The sequence below is a fragment of the Bicyclus anynana genome, chromosome 15, assembly GCF_947172395.1.
Source record: "Bicyclus anynana chromosome 15, ilBicAnyn1.1, whole genome shotgun sequence".
Taxonomy (NCBI): domain Eukaryota; kingdom Metazoa; phylum Arthropoda; class Insecta; order Lepidoptera; family Nymphalidae; genus Bicyclus; species Bicyclus anynana.
In genome coordinates, this window is record NC_069097.1 from 7247032 (window position 1) to 7264728 (window position 17697).

At 37.3% G+C, this 17697-nt stretch overlaps 1 protein-coding gene across 4 annotated transcripts in view; it reads left to right on the top strand.

Annotated features, from left to right (window-relative positions):
• The first annotated feature begins 1703 nt into the window (after window positions 1–1703).
• The window catches only part of LOC112051516 (tyrosine-protein kinase Src64B), a 123559-nt gene continuing 107565 nt past the window's right edge, over window positions 1704–17697 (top strand). For 3 of the 4 annotated variants that reach the window (XM_024090201.2, XM_024090219.2, XM_024090211.2), the window contains exon 1: window positions 1704–1906. The gene's annotated coding sequence lies outside the window, so the exon portion shown is untranslated. Of the gene's footprint in view, window positions 1911–17697 lie in introns of all 4 variants that reach the window. The other variant, XM_052885712.1, reaches the window with a different exon arrangement.

The window sequence follows — 17697 nt, forward strand, 5'->3', positions numbered from 1 at the left end:
TACAAACTGCACTGTACCAAATGTGGCACACCACTTAGAGGCCCTACAAAGTACTTTAGTATTTTAGTCAAGTACGAACAATTTTTGGATTTACCGCCCAAAAATCGTTCGTACTCGACTATATTACTAAAACAGTCCAAACATTACTGATATAATCTCCTTGGAGTAATTGTATTCTTTTTATTTCGTGTTGAGTAAGTGCCGATGGCTGTATGTGGGGCCACTACGGCGACACCGGGGGTTTAGGTGAGCGCAGAAACATCGCCTGATGAGACGCGAAGGCTGAAATAAAGATAAAGGACGGAACGACTCTCTGAGGGTTTCTTTGAATTTCACTGTTCACTAAAGAAGTTATAAAATCCATCTATGTTTCCATCACTATACTGTATGTGTCCAAAAAAGTTGGAGGTAAGTATCACTTTATTGTTTTCCAAATAGAGAGCTGTAAATTATTACTAATACCATAACCATAATGGGTCCTTAAACTGATGTATCAGGCTATATTTTTATTTTTTATTATAGAATAGAATTACCGATGATTCTAATAACGATTATCTATGTTTGTATAGTGTTTGGCTAATGAAAGTAGAGACTGAAATCGACGATCAAATTTCAAAAAAATCGAAGGAAATTCTCAAAATTGTAGTGCAAATATTGGAATTACTGAGTTTATTACATATAGTATAGATAATAATAAGATAAGTACAAACAAAAAAAAAATAACTTCAACAAATTATGAAAACGCATGTTCTTTTTTAATTTTTTTAATCTGGATTTCTCTACTTCCATTAGCCAAACTCTAGTGTTAGTGTTAATGTTACTAATGATGTTAGTTAAATGGCCAAAGAATCGAACTCAAAATGGCAGTGTGAATCTTCTTCTTCTTCTTTAATTTAATTGCTTTTGGTGTCAATGTCTATCAATGTCTAGAAATTGTGTTGTGTGCTGTGGAGTATAAATTCTTTGGTGCAGTGTTTCTTAATTCCATGAATGTCGCAATGGCAACATTTAAATTAATTATAGCAGCCTTATAGAGTGAACTGTGATTTCAGCTTACGTAGTGATTTTATACTCTTTGTTCAGCTTCAGGCTTCAGCAAAAAAATAACATAGTAATGTACTCTATGACTATGATAGAGGTATCCATAAATTTACGAATCTTAACTACAAGGGGCTGATTTTTGGACATAGGAGATTAAGCATGTGTTGGTTGCGAACATAAATTAGTAGGTACAGACATCTGACAATTAACTTCAACTTAATTTCAACTTCATTCAACATAGTCATTTGGTCGTTACGTTAAAATGTTAAAATAATCATGAGTTCGAGCCCGGTAACGATACCAGAAAAAAAAATCCTTTTTTGTTTTTCTCAATTGTTTGAAACTAAACTATTTTATGTGTTTTGTCAAACCTCGACGAACCTTGAAAAAAAATTAAAATCAAAACTCTCCATTTAAAATTGCCACTGTTTTAGTTCCAAAATATTCCGTTTGCGGAACTAGTAGCGCTGCTATGTCCAACGTTTTCGTGAATGTATCTTCACTTCTTCTCCTTGGAGTAATATGTTCTTTACTTAATTATCTTGTACCGACTCGTAAATTTATGGTATCCATTATTCTGTGGTTAAAGGTGTTTTTACTTCATAGGAGTATCAGTGTTCTGTGGTTTTTACTTTTTGCATTTGCCAATCTAATAATCTGTGGCATTTGCATTTTACTGTTGAAGTCGAATGCGATTCACGAACTGAGATTTCGATTAATAAGTAATAAAACACGAACAGTAATATCATATTTATAAATGAAAGTTTAAGTAAAATACGCTGTTTACCGTTTTATGTGCTAGTGAGAAAATATTGGAGGTGTTTTAAATTAAGGATCACCCGCTGCGACCATTTCACCGGTGGCAGTAAGTTTGTTTATATTGATGTTGATGTTCTCTTTTTTGTTTGAATTTGTGTATCATTTTGAAGAACAAGAGTCAAGAGTTTGTATTTATATTTTGAAAATAGAACGTAACGTACGTACGTACGTAATGTACTTAATTTAAGAGATTTCATTATTTTTTTTAATTTTGTAGTTTAACCGTATCCCTAACGTTAGAATTTAATACACCTTATTAGCCTAATTAAAACTGCGACGTTTTAATTTCTTTAATAATGTAATTAAATGAATGATAATTAATGATGGCGTATATGATAGGGTATGGGGGCAAGGGGAGGGGTTACTCTCCCATGCAACCCCTCACTAGTGGATAATTCGTGAGAAAACTTAACGAATTCCAAACTCAAAAATGGACTAATTTATATACAAGAACAAAAATTTTAAACAAAATTTCATGGCTCATGCATTGTTCACTGATTGAGATTTTAAATATAAAAATATAGATTTATGAGAAAAAAAAATTGCTTTATCAACTTCATCCTTGTAAAATTAAATTATATTTAATTCCACAAGGATGAAGTTGAAGTGTCCAGACCTTCCTCATTATAAAAAAGTTGAAAGTTTGTCACCCCATGCCATACAATAAGTACTGTAGACAAGTATGGAGTTTGGTCTGTGGTGTCTTTGGGTGTTAGCAGGTTTAAAGGATCCATACCCTCAATTGTCCAAGTAATTTATAAAATGTATTTTTTTAAATATTTTCTACATGATATCATGAAAAATCATGTCCCCAGTCGCTAGACACATTGCTTCATGGAAAAGGTTTGCCATGAAGCAATGTGCCTAGTGAATGGGGAAGCCATAGGGGAACCATGTGTGAGACTATTCTAATAAAGTTTGATCTATTGTTTTTCGGAGGGCTTGCCCCAAAGCTATGTGGCAAATGGAAACCATATTTACACTAATATTATAAACAGGAAAGATTTGATTGTTTGTTTGCATTAGATAAGCTCTGAAACTACAGCACTGATTTGACTTTTACTATCCCTGACTGCTATAGGCTATATTTTATCCCTGTATTCCTACAGAAACGGGAACAGGGTGAAAGCACACTGTGTCTGCTAGTTTGTCATATTATGATGAGAAAAATACTTTAAAAAACATACTTTTTATACTTGGAGCTTCCAAGTCTCTTCCAAGGACTCCTAAAATTGGCTGCCTATCAAAGACACCACAGTACAAACTATGTAGCTAAACTTACTTATCTATACTTATGATAAATCTGTAGAGAGCTCAATTCTGTACATGAAATATATTTCCAAAATAACTATCAGGGGGTTATATTTCTAATACTTTAATTTTATTTATTTTTCCGTGTTTCAAATTGTCAGTAGGGTGTGTATTTGCCATGTAAATTTTTACATTATTGTTAAGTTATTAAATTTATTATTGAAACAGTAGACCTTAAATTGAACCTTTGAGGGTTACAAAGAAGCCTCAATAGCTCAACGGTAAAGGGGCTGGACTCAACACTGAGAGGTTGTGGGTTCCATCACCATCTGCTGGACTATTATCATCATTAACAACCCATATTCGGCTCACTATTGAGCACGAGTATCCTCTCAGAATGATAACCCCTCTCACTCTGAGAGGATACTCATGCTCAATAGTTAGGCGTTAGGCTAAAGTGTTTTTCAGATAGAATGGGTACGGTGACAGTCGCCATTGACAGTGGTATGATGTTCATAATACGTACTATTATCGTGAATCGCGACAAAATGTCAAGAGTGAAACGAACTGTCATCTGCACCATCCTACATGAAACGAACTGTAGTAGCCCACAATGCGGATTGGTAGACTTCACACACATAGAGAATAAATAAAATTCTCAGGTATGCAGGTTTCATCATGATGTTTTTTCTTCACCGTTTGAGACCCGTGATATTTATTTCTTAAATACTATGTGAAAACTATTGTATACCCATCACTAACTCACTCTATTTCGAGTAATTGCAGGCTTTATTGGTCATATTTAAACAATAATATTAAGATATTAAATATCACGTGTCTCAAACGGTGAAGAAAAAACATCGTGAGGAAACCTGCACTCCAGAGAATTTTTATCATTCTCTGCGTATGTGAAGTCTGCCAATCCGCATTGGGCCAGCGTGGCGGACTATTGGCCTAACCCCTCTCATTCTGAGAGGAGACTCGAGCTCAGCAGTGAGCCGAATATGGGTTGAAAATAATGATTTACAGTTTTAAACGATATGGCAAATATTCTGATGAAAAAATACGTAACTTAAATAAATCCAATAAGCACAACAATAACTCAATAAGCGCGTATCGATCCCCACATTACGCCATGGGACATGGGTCGACGACATAATATCATAGCTGTTTTGTCCCTATATCTTTAACATTCCCGTGCTAGGGCGACGTGCCGGCGCCGAGCAAGGCGCCAGTTGCGACCTTCCCTATTTAGCGCATCTCGATTCATACGGACATCTTTTTAACTGACGTAACGGCTCTAGATTCTAGCCTTTTTCAGACTATTCTCATGGCCACGAGTTGTTATTCACATATTCCCGATTTTTTAAAATGTGTGTGCCTGTGTCCTGCAGCAGGTTCAAAGGACGAAGCGCAAATACCTGTGTCATATAAAACAAAACTCCAAATATGATCTGCTTCGGCTTATTAAAGAAAGATAAAGGCAAAACGAAGGTCTGGTCGTAAACAGTACGTACTTCCCGATTTTTTTTAATGTGTGTGGTCCTGCAGCAAGTTCAAAGGAGGAAGCTCAAATACCTGGGTCATATAAAACAAACTCCAAATATGACGTGCTCCAACTCATTAACCAGGGAAAGGCAAAACGAAGGTCTGGTCGTAGACGTAAAACTTGGCTCAATAACTTATGTCAATGGTTTCAATATGCGTACCAGATCACTGTTTCGGGCAGCAGTGAATGAACTAAAATTATTAAAATGGCCTTAAAGATTGCTAACCTCCGATAGGAAATGGCACTAACAGAAGAAGGAGAACAATGTGAGAAATCATGACTCCTGCAGTTACTTAGCTTCGAGGCAGTTCCAAAAACACCGTAAAAGATCAAACTTCAAGGGTCTTTCGGGAAGGGTTGCCACGAAGTTAAGGGTCTGGTGAGAAGGGACATGATTCCTTATGATATTCCGTAGAAAATATCAAAAAATTACGATGTATACTTGGACAATTGAGGATCTGGACCCTTGAAACCTACTACCTTCCAAAGCCACCACGGTGCAAACTCTATAATTGGCTGCCATATTTACCTATGATAGGAGCATATACTACCAAAGTTTCAACCTTCATTAAATTAGGTAAGTCTGGGAATCGCAACCTCTACTGAGTCTGAGTCCATTAATGGCAAGGCCACGATTTGGCTTTGCTTACACTAAACTCGACATAGAATCATGATGTAAAATGATACTCGAGATTTTCAAAAATCAAAATCAAAATCAAAAATCATTTATTTCAAGTAGGCTCAGTTTACAAGCACTTTTGGCACGTCAGTTTCTTTCATAACATTATCATATCAGCCGATGGACGTCCACTGGAGGACATGGGTCTTTTGTAGGGAGTAGGGACTTCGAAATATCACGATCCTGAGCCGCCTGCATCCTTGCGACTCGCTTGATGTCGTCAGTCCATCTGGTGGGGGGTCGCCACCAACACTGCGCTTTGTAGTGCGGGTCGCCATTCCAGCACCTTGGGACCCCAGCGTCCATCGGCTGTTTGAACTATGTGCCCCGCCCATTGCCACTTCAGCTTCGCGACTCGTTTAGCTTTGTCGGTGACTTAGGTTCTTATGCGGATCTCCTCATTTCTTTCGTATACTAAGCATATTAAGATTATTCCAGTGTGTATGTATGTTACACGTGCTAATTTTTGAGCGTATATCTTATGTAAAAACCTTCTAATTTACGTATATCTGTGATAATTACTTATCTATTTAAAGTAAGTTAGTCATACATAAGATAATGATCTTAAAGATTTGATCTTTAAGTACCTATTTTAGAGATAACATTATCTGGCGTTGGTATTCTGAACAGTAGCTGTAGGTTTAGGATACCATCAAATATCAGTGATTACCTGATGTTATCTTCTGATGGCATCTGGTTATCTTCTGATAGCATCTGGTGGTTTATTATAATAAAATATCTATGATATATAGATAATTAAGTGATGGCAGAAATTTTACAACTCAAATTCTCGTTATAAGACCATTAATGACCATGTCTTTGTCTACTCTCATTCCTTATCTTTTTGTAATATACTCATGAAAATCCTTTTATTAGTTTCGGAGAATAAGTACAGCGATCGGTTAGAAAGGCGGATAATTTGATTATTGGTTTTTATGTTCCCTTCTCTTCTTTTATGTTTTTAGGTTTATCTTTAATTATATTATTCCGACACGTGACTTTGACGGCCTCCGTGACGTAGTGGTATGCGCGGTGGATTTACAATACGGAGGTCCTGGGTTCGATCCCCGGCTGGACCGATTAAGGTTATCTTAATTGGTCCAGATCTGGCTAGTGGGAGGCTTCGGCCGTGGCTAGTTACCACCCTACCGACAAAGACGTACCGCCAAGCCATTTAGCGTTCCGGTACGATGTCGTGTAGAAACCGAAAGGGGTGTGGATTTTCATCCTCCTCCTAACTATATAGTTAGTCCGCTTTCATCTTAGATTGCATCTTCACTTACCATCAGGTGAGATTGTAGTCCAGGGCTAACTTGTAAAGAATAAAAAAAAAACGTGGTTTCTACGGTACATTATCTGTATACTTTAGATCACTATTCTATCCCGGTATATCACATCATCATTAGCCGACGGGCGTCCACTGCTAGAAGACATAAGTCCTATGTCAAGCTCGAGCGACTCTTGTCCTTCCACCTAGCAGGCGATATACCAACACTGCAATTTTGTAGTGTTTGAATAGCGACTCCTCATTCCAACACCCTACGACCAACGGTCCTTCGAACTATGTGCCCTGCCCATTGCTACTTCAGCTTTGAGACTCCTAGTCCCACTTGCTAGACAATACTATTTTTATAAATTCCAATAAACTTCACCTGCAATATTTACTCGTATGAAATGCAGATATATTTCCCGGGGCACCGAATGCTGGAATACAAAATCAATTTTCCTATAAATATATCCTGGAGTCTGAAACCGGCGCTCCAAGCCAACTTCACCTGCGATATCGTTGAGGAATCCGTTCATGAAATAAACGCGAAAATGGCCGACGAACCGGCAAAAGTGGGCCAAGAAAGCATTCTAAACACGGACATGTATTTAGCTAGATGCCGCACACTGTAGATTTCATGTCTATAAAATGATACATATATTCACGTCTTATAAGTAGTGAAGAAATTAGTGCCTAGTACAAATGTTTTACTTATTGAATTTGTATAACTAAGGCACGTATTGACTGTGGTAGGTCTGTATCGGTGTACTCCATTGATGTTTAGGGTGGTGTGTGATTACGTTGTCATCGCCGCCAGCGAAAGAATTGGAACTCCATAGGACTTTACTCAATACGTGCTCTGAGAAGTAGACTTTAATATTAGACGCTGCCTATAAGTTGAACTATGCACAGTAACTAATTTTTATTACGTGGGGCTAACTCGACCCCACGTAGCTACAACCACAAATGAGTTAGTACAGCTACGTGGGGTCGAGTGACCATTGGCACTCGTTGATTCGTTTACAGTCGCGTACGATATTTTCAGTAAGTTCACATTTTTAATGTACTGGGCAAACACGGAGCACGTGTTTAACACTTTGGTTTATAGCTGTACATACGTGCGCAGATAAGAGCTTTTTTGGTTCAACTTGCTTGCTGGGAAATAGCTAGCTATAACCTAAATGTATTTTTGTCTAAAATTATCATGTATATTAAACTATATATTATTAAACTTTCTAATAATTATCGACTAAATAGAACATTCGTGGTCATCATCATCATTTTTAAAAATGCCGTAAAGTCTCATTATCTGGTGCAGTAAAGACGATCTGTATCTATTATTTCTCTTCAATAGAATGTATTTATTAGTATATTTTGATATGTATTTTATTCATTATTGTAGGTATTTGTGTAATATTGTTTATGTATTATGATGTAAATTATTTGTATGTATGTGTATTACTAATACTATAGTTATTTTTGTTTTACGCCACCTGCTGATGTTCTTAAGTTTTCCTAAACCGAAGGTTGCCTGGAATAAATCGCTACTTAGCGATAAGGCCGCCTTTTGTATGCTGATCTCTGCCTAATTTGTTATTATTTTACTTGTATTTGTCTTTGTGGTGTGCAAATAAAGTATATCTATCTATCTATCTATCTATCATTTAGATTCAAATACCGTCGTCCATAGTTTGCTAATAATAATAATTAAAGTATGTTAAACAGTAAACTACTAAGGAACAAACGGCGTCTAGATAAATATAAATCCGAGTCTCGAACATTTTTATTTACACATTTCAGAGCAACGTTGAATTCATGCTAACAACACGCTCCAACAAGTAGGTCATTATTCTATTGGTGGAAGCCAATCAGTATCGTGAACTTTAGTTATTTACGTACTTTCTCGTTCCACGGAATTATAGAAACGTTCGGTGACAAATTCCGTGCTTAAAAACAAACTTTTAATGACCCTAACTTTAGAGTCTATAGTAGTAAAATATTTTGATGAACTTTTTTTATAGATATAATAAGCGGACCAAGCAATTAGTATCAAGTCCACCTGATAGTAAGTGGATAACCATCGACTTTACATAATAGAGCAACACTTTACAGAGCATGTAAGTAACAACGAACGAAGTGCCGCCTTCTGTCCATCAACCTAAAGGCGTATCCAAACATAACACGGTAAAAACGCGGCAGCATCCAGCAACATACTGCGACTTGTTGTCAGTCCACTTACAGTGGAATTCATAGATGTTGCAGGGGCACCCCCAGGGGACCATTCACCCGCTGAGTGTCGAATTCTCAAATGCATAGAGTTTAAATTCGACACTCAGCGGGTGAACGATCCCCTGGGGGCGCCTCCACAACGTCTATGAATTCCACTGTTAGTGGGGGGAAAACCAACCGATACTGGAGTCGTTATTCCAGCATCCTAGATCAGTTTACGCATATAATTGCATCAACTTCTCAACCAGGTCCTTTAATTTCTGGTAAGAAAGAAAACTCGATATTTCATAGCACAACCCAAAACTCGAACCCGGAACTTCCGGTCCCAGTCGCAATGCCTAAACATACCTCCTTTAAGTGAGTATTATGTATACTATTTTATAGGAGTTTCATACAATTAACTCATACGTTACGTCCCTTAATCACTTTCTAATCACTTAAGCTGCTTAATCTTGCATTAGATTAACACGCTTAGGTTGGATTAGGTACAAGTAGGTACCTACCTTAGCAATCGAATCGATTGCTTGTAAATACAATCAATTACACATTTATCTAGATATTGTGTATCAGCATCGTAAAATGCAACATATCTTTGAAATACAAATAAGTACAGTGAAATTTAAAAATTAAAGTTACATAGATGAGAGGAGATTTTTAACGATAATGAGCGGAAACGACTGTTTTACGTGCTGTCAGAGGCACAGGGATTAACACTATAAACTTCCTAATCTTCGGACTGAGAATTTAGCGGAAGAATGAAAAAATATTTCATAGACCTACTCAGGAGCCAAACCTACGTACTCATGATCTGAATCCTCAAAGGTTATCCACTCAATCAGTGGGGTTTTTTGTTTTAAGAATTTGTAAATAATGTCCGCAGGTCAGCAGTATGCGCTTGAACACGAACGGCCGAAATTTCGGATTCAGGGTCTGTAGCCATGTGACACGTTTCTCTTTCTACAAACGCTAACGCTTCGAAAATTTAAAAATGTATGTGTATAACATTCACTATCGACAGTGGCCTATTTCCTGTTTTGGTCTTTATTACTATTATTATTATTTTTTATTTAAAGAATATTTGCCATATCTTTTTAAATATGACAAATATTCCCATTCCCCTCCAATTAGTCGGGAAAGACTGTGTTAAGACTGGGTACGACAATATACCAACGGGGCGGGGATCGAACTACCACCCGGTGATGAGCCCGACCGCTCTTACCGTTGAGCTATTGAGGCTATTAATTATTACCAACTTATTAATATAAACAACAAATCAATTGACAAAATGTCATCTGTCATGTCATCCGGCGCTTAAATGCTGGATATCACATAGTATTGTAGATTACATTAAGTCAATAGATTTGTTGTTTATTTTAATAGGTTGATAATAAAGACCAAAATAGTGAATAGGCCAGTAATGTCACGTAATAAAGTAGTCGGGTCTGTCATTCCCATACATTTTGTTAGTTTTCGAAGCGTTAGCGTTTGTAGAAAGAGAATCGACGTGCCATATGGCTACAGGCCCATCCTAATAATTGTAAGTAGAATAAAGAGATCAAAAGTTCATTTAAATCGAGAGATCTCCGTACATTGGGCGGTCAACCGGTCATTGATTCACTCAACGGCATCTTCTAAATCACCCCGTTTCTCGGAACAGTATGCATTCGGCACTGCGCGATGTGTCCGAAGTCCGAACGGTACAGCGATTCCGGTTCTAATTAAAGCGAAATGATTCAGCGTTGCTTGATGTTAATGTGATTAAAGTACGCATTAGACGCATCTAACAGTTTGTTAAAATTCAAATTTAGAATTAATTTATTTCAAGTACAGAATACCCATGGCTTAGTTTACCAGCACTCGTTTATCTAACAGTTTGTGTTCAAATTCAAATTTAGAATTAATTTATTTCAAGTACAGAATAAGGCTTAGTTTACAAGCACTTTTAAAACGTCACGTTACGTTTAGCTAGGTACCTAAGTAAAGTCGAAAACTTAAGATTAACATTACGAGGGTTTTAAATGCGCCTTGGTCTGGGAAGAGCCTACTTTACTTAGTTATAATCATTTCACAAAATAGTTTAAAACATATTGCAATGTCATTGCCAATTATCGTTTATATTATCTACAGCTTAAGCGATTTTTATGAAATTTTGTGTGCATATGGAGTAGGTGGGTTTTTCATATCTCTATGTAAATCTATACTAATATTATAAAGCTGAAGAGTTTGTTTGTTTGAGTGATCGAACGCGCTAATCTCAGGAACTACTGGTCCGATTTGAAAAATTCTTTCAGTGTTAGATATATTGTCCCCATATTCTTACGGGAACGGGAACCACGCGGGTGAAACCGCACGGCGTCAGCTAGTAATTTTTAAGGTAAAACAACCTTTGCTAGGTAAACTAGCAGCCTATAACAATACGCTTAAAAATAAGAGAAGAATAAAATAGACAATGCAAGATTCACACAGTAACAGAGCATAAACAAAAATACCATATCAGAGCAACGACCGAGATACAGCTTGAATGGTTTTATTATAGACCTCATCTATCATGCAGTTAGTGAGGCCCAATAGCAAGTTGAGGCTAAACGAAAATCGTTACTGGTTTAAAAGCGGAACACGGGACCGGGACGGAAGTAAGCCACGTCGGATGCTATTTAAAGAGTTATATCACTAAGCCGGAATAGGTTAAAAGTTTATAAATGCAAATTTCATTGCACGTTTGCGGAGTTTTAAAAATAATCGCGAGAATTCACGGTTTGGGCACAACGTAGGCATTCTTTGGGTGTGTTTGTTTGCACTATACGTCAGCTATTCTGACGTTAGGCGGGAAACCATTGCCTATGTTACAGTAAGAGCTCTGCCTCATTAAGACGCCATGGCGACGTCGCCAGCGGCGCCGGCCTGGCTACTTCTGGCATGGACGTAGAAGAAATCGCACTTCTTTGTTATCTACGTCGTAGAAAAATAGAAAAAAAGAAACTATGGATTCATCCTTTAAATAAGATCGAAACCGAAGTGGTATTTTTTGAAACTGTATGAAGATTTACGAAAATGCGAAGTTACGATCAGAATACTCATTAGATGAACTATCCCATATACAAGGACAGTTTTGAATTTCTATTATAAAATTTTCAGTATCGAAACTCATTATTTACAACATCAACTAGGTTGTAATATATTTCGAGCGAGCGTCCAAAATGGCGGCTGACTGGCGACTGAGTGAGCGAGGTGCAGTTTACCGTGACGTGTACATTATAGTGGCAACATCGCCAAGCCGCCAGAGTTTCCAAAAGCCACGTAGAGACATATAGCTCGTGGCCACGCTTCCATTTTGGCGACGTTGCCAAACTATCGCCAAGTGAGTTAGGTACCATACATTTCAATATTAACTGCTTGGATACGTAGCCAGCGACGTCGCCATGGTGTCTTAATGACGCAGAGCTCTTAGTTTTCATTTACACGAGCGGCAGCTGCTGCTACAGCCAACACGTCGCCGACTGCAGTCGACTGCGGTCGTCGGTAGAGTTGCCGCTCGTGTAAATGAACCCTTACGGTCAATTTCGGCCTTTTTTCCCCGGTTGAGACCTTAACTGACTGAACCGGGACTGACTGATTTGGTGGGCGAACATAAAACCGGTGGTTTTGGCTTGGGGTTAAGCCAATAGTCCACCACGCTGACCCAATGCGAATCGGCAGACTTCACACACGCAGAGAATTGAGAAAATTCTCTGGTATGCAGGTTCCTTCACGATGTTTTTCCGTCACCGTTTGAGACACGTAATATTTAATTTCATAAAATTTACAAAACTGAATACTTGGAGATGCATGCCCCGGAACGGATTCGAACCCACATCCTCCAGAATCGGAGGCAGAGGTCATATCCACGGCTTCAATTGTTTCTTAACACAGGCTAAAGTGTAATGGATTATTTACATCTCATATCATTGTATCATCGCCACCATCATCATATTTTAAATGACAGTATAGTTTCCTTTAGAGATTAATCCAGTAGGCAGTAATCGGCGGTTTTATCACGCCATTTATTATGTATTCTGTAAGACCCCAATTTAAGCTCAGCGGTAAGCGAAAATCGTTACCGGTTCCAAAGTGGGACACAGGAATGGGTTCAGTACAAGCCAGTTTTACATACTCTCTAAAAACAATAGTCATAATCAAAAGATGCAATGAAATTCAATATTATACGTGTAGACCAATGCTTTTTAAATCAATATGACCAATGACCATACGTATCAAATTCTCTTCATTATTGATGCAACTGTCTCGTACCACTTAATAATCTACGAATTATGAATTCCTAAATCCCTTCTACAATTAAGAGAAGAGAAGCTATTAATGAACTAGCCTTATTATGATAAAGAAACAATTTCTTAATACGTAAGTATACAGATACAATGTAAAAAAAATTGTAGATTACTATTTTTTTACATTGTATCTATATTTTTAGTAGTAAAGTTGACATCGAATTTTACGCGGACGAAGTCGCGGGCGTCCGCTAGTGATATTATAAGTTCAGAACAAGTAAAGGAGAAGGAAAGAAGTACAATAAATGGCAAGCTTATCACTTGGTAGCTACTAGTATCTTTATCTCAGGATTAGGAAAACAGACTGGATTCATTGTGTGGTTTAATTAAAACTTCCTTCGTCTTTTTACTCCTTATAGAATCTATAAGATAAATCGGGGATCGTTATTCAAATTTACTGATTATAATAAGCTCACATAGAACGAGAATCTGCCATAGCCAGACAAACCACATTTTATAAAGGCTAAAAGTTTATCAGCCAGTTCTCCTCACATAGGTAAGTACGATGGAGAATTATAGAGTTTGGATCGTGGTGGCTTTGGAATTGGAAGCTAGCAATTTTCTACTTTCAGGGGACCACATCCTCAATTGTCCAAGGATAAATATAGTTTTTTAGTGTTTCCTACAGGATACCATCAGAAATCGTATATTCAATCACCAGACTCAATCAGAATCAGCTTTGTGGCAACTCTTCGCTATAGATTCTAAAATTTTGATCGATCTATACCGGTGTTTTACATGACAGGACATGATTTTTCATATTCATAATCATAGATGGACGTCCACTGCAGGACTTAGGCCTTTTGTAGGGACTTCCAAACACCACGAAACTGAGACGCTTGCATCGATTCACTGCAACTCGCTAATCGCTTGATGTTGTTAGTCCACCTGGTGGGTGGTGAACCAATACTACGCTTTCTAGTGGTTGTCAGCCATTCCAGCACCTTGGGACCCGAACGTCCATTGGTTCTTCGAAATATGTGCCCTGCCCATTGCCACTTCAGCTTCTCTGCTATGTTCGTGACTTAGGTTGTTCTACGGGTCACCTCATTTCTGATTTGATCATGCACAAATGCTTTCCATCGTCCGATGTGTGACTCTGAACCTTCTTATGAAGCCCATAGTTCGCTTGTTTGCGTAACATTCGCTGTTCGAATTCACATATTATGCCGCAAATTAAAAAAATACGCCTTTAACTTGCTTGAGAGCCCTTGCTACCTTCCAAACCCAAAGCCACAGTTCAAATTCCATAATTGGCTACAGTACTCACTTATTGTAAAAGCATAGGCTGACAAATATTCAGCCTACTTAAAATGAAGTAAGTCTGACTGCGCAGGCTTCAGTCCAATAGTATTTCCACCCACGCGAGTGTGTAGGCGGTAAACGTCTGTGGTATCCGAGTACCGGCCTCCTTTCATCTTATCTTCAAGAACTTGTGTTTTTCATAATCATGGCTTATTGTGTGATTTTACTCGTACTTTTTAGAATAGCCTCGTTATCTTCGCCTTTGTCAACACGAGGCTAACGGGAACGCTTTGAGGTTTGTTCTTGCGAGTAATGATGTTTTTTTGAATATACAATTTTCCTACATACCTACTACCTGTATCTTACTACAAATATGTATTACCTAACTAGCAGATGCCACGCGGTTTCAGCCGCGTTTGTTTATCAACTTTATTAACACACGTACATTTGAAGAACAACCTTTATTTGGCAGTCGCATGTTAAAACAAAAGCAGTTTTGAAGCAAAGATTTATAGAAATCGATGTAATTGTAGTCATCTACTACACATATAAAAGAAATCGATATAGGATAGGTCTCTCGTTGCAATAAAGCCTTACCAGTTTTGTAAGCCTTATTGAAATAGTAAATCCACCAAAAAATAAAGTCTTACTGGCTTTGTAAGCCTTTGCGCATAGTAAATCCACCAAAAAATAATAATAGAGGGCTATAACTCATTCAAAAACTATTGAAAACCAGAAACTAGTTATTTATGCCTGTGAATACAGCAGGCGTAAAGTGGGGCGCACTTGAAGTTTTGACGTGATTCTACATTTGAGAGCCTTTTAAAATCAGTGAATTCGAAAAGGTTGCCTCGTGAATTTCAATTTTTTTTCACGTGTCTTTGAATTCGTTTTTGAGGGTTTTCAGAGTTAGACAAGTGGCTTAAATGGCCCACTTTCGGTGCTACGAATGTTACGTCAACAGTATTTTACATGCTTTTATTAAACTTGCCCTGTATTTCTGTGTACCTACCCTTTAGTATATGTGGGTCAATTCTTGGAAATTAAATTAGAAGAAGAGTTAAAGCTAAGTTGTATTTAATTCTTGTTATACTTCTGAATGTTCGGTGACAAGTAAATAATATGGTACATTGGATGATCTGATTATACAGGCGGAAGGTGGCCAAGGGAACTCCTAAACTAAAAGAACTACGATCATTGAGTTTGGACTCATTATGTCTTGGTAAACACGGTGGACGTGTTCCTTGCAAGTCCTGTGAAATGTTTACTCTATTTTTAGGCAATGGTTTTGGTTGTTAAATAATAAATCAAAGTACACAAAAAAAACATTCTAAAACCATAAATAAAACTTTGGTTAGTACCCTGTAATTCACAAGAGCGAATATTAAAGTGATGAAACCACATTACCTAATTAATAAAAACCAACTGTAAAATGTATACTTACTTATTATTTATATGAATTAACTTTTGCTATCACTAATATAGTTAGGTTTGGGCAGCAAATTTACATACAGACGAGAGATGAAAATGCATTTCCATTTTCGTTAATTGTATGCAAATACCTATTAGTCTGAACCAAATATTACATGGCTATAAATTAGTGGATTCAAAATTAAAATACTCCTTTTTCCACGTGTATATTATTATGTTCACCTTTTTCATTTTGTACTATCCTGCATTTTAATACATGTATCCAAGGGTTGTTTTTCAGATATTGCTATAAGGAATTATATTTCTTATTACAAAATTACCTTTTTTATTATGTGTTTATTAAATTATAATAATAATGAACTGAGTATAAAAAAAACAAGGGTGGGCCATTTTTGGCTGGTAGGAGGCTTCGTCCTTCGTCCTTCGTGGCGCAGTGGTATGCGCGGTGGATTTACAAGACGGAGGTCCTGGGTTCGATCCCGGCTGGGCAGATTGAGATTTTCTTAATTTGTCCAGGTCTGGCTGGTGGGAGGCTTCGGCCATGGCTAGTTACCACCCTACCGGTAAAGACGTACCGCCAAGCGATTTAGCGTTCCGGCACGATGCCGTGTAGAAACCGAAAGGGGTGTGGAATTTCATCCTCCTCCTAACAAGTTAGCTCGCTTCCATCTTAGACTGCATCATCACTTACCATCAGGTGAGATTGTAGTCAAGGGCTAACTTGTAAAGAATAAAAAAAAAAAAAAAAAAAAGGCTTCGGCCGCGGTTAGTTACCACCCTACCGACAAAGACGTATCGCCAAGCGATTAAGCGTTCCTAGCGTTTAGGGAGTGGATTTTCATCCTTCTCCTAACAAATTAGCCCGCTTCCATCTTAGACTGCATCATCACTTACAATAAATAAAAATAGGACATGTTACTTATAATAAATAAAAATAGGACATGTTTTTCCAAATACCATCAGGTGATTCATCAATTGGTTATTACTATAAAAATCTATACTTATAATCAAACAGGTAAAATTTTGTACAGGTGAAAATTATACTTGGAGGGCATAAACTGACGCCAGAAATATTTCATATTTTATTTTTTGTCTGTCTGTCTGTCAGTCCGTATTTATTTGACCGGGCATCACGCTGAAACTAATGAATGAATTCAAATGAAACTTGGCACGATTGGAGACCATAATATGAAAAAGGCTATAAGATACTTTTAGTCGAGAAAAATCAGAAGGGGGACAAACAGGGGTTGAAAGTTTCTAAGTCTTTTAGTTACACAAACCAATTTTTACAAATGTAACTTAAAACCAGAGTACCTCTAAAAGGTTATAAAGGGTTAAAGTTTTTTATTATAAATCGTTAATTTTTTGAGTGTTTGAAGCTGAATTTGGGGAAAAGTTTGGCAAAACTGCGCAATTCGTTTCCTAAACGATTTATAATGATCCTACGTACGGAACTCTTGTTGTGCGAGTCCAACTCATACTTGTCCGTTTTTTAGAGAAAAGGTACAATAAAGATACGCCTTTACATACAACTACAAGTAAGTGTGTCAATAATCGGTGCTTTAAGTGGATATTCGCTTCACGTTCTGGGTCAATAAGTTCACAGCTTCAGTACCTTCTTGAGATATTAACCCAGATTTTACCACAGTGCTGTGTTGCCACATTTGTTTTAATCTATATATCTATACTAATATTATAAAGAGGTAAAGTTTGTAAGTTTGTAAGTTTGTCACATTTTTTAAATGGGGTAATCTTCGGAACTACTGGTCCGATTTTAAAAATTCTTTCACCAGTAGAATGCTACATTATCGGGGAGTGCTATAGGCTATATTTTATATTGGTATCATATATATTAGCCGAGTTA